General features: G+C 39.0%; 1 protein-coding gene across 1 annotated transcript in view; it reads left to right on the forward strand.

Moving 5' to 3' along the window:
- LOC119592018 (multiple PDZ domain protein-like) overlaps window positions 1-236 on the forward strand; it is a gene marked incomplete at its 3' end in the record, with an annotated part of 124904 nt that overhangs the window by 97526 nt on the left and 27142 nt on the right.

Raw genomic sequence — 236 nt, forward strand, 5'->3', positions numbered from 1 at the left:
TCATAAATGAATCCACAAGAAATTCGTGAGTATGAGCCCTTTTGAAGACGCTGCGATCACGAACTTTTCCCTCTCAGACTGAAGGGAAAAGGGATTGTCAGTACGTAAGCCTTTCCATCAAACTATAAATAAGTAGCTAGCTTGTTGAGGTGGATTTTCCCGGACACTTCATTCTAAAGTTATACTCGATAATATTTGTGGCTCGGTGTTTGTTATTCCCTTTATTCATGTCTATT

The sequence above is a fragment of the Penaeus monodon genome, chromosome 29 (genome assembly GCF_015228065.2).
Source record: "Penaeus monodon isolate SGIC_2016 chromosome 29, NSTDA_Pmon_1, whole genome shotgun sequence".
Classification (NCBI taxonomy): Eukaryota; Metazoa; Arthropoda; class Malacostraca; order Decapoda; family Penaeidae; genus Penaeus; species Penaeus monodon.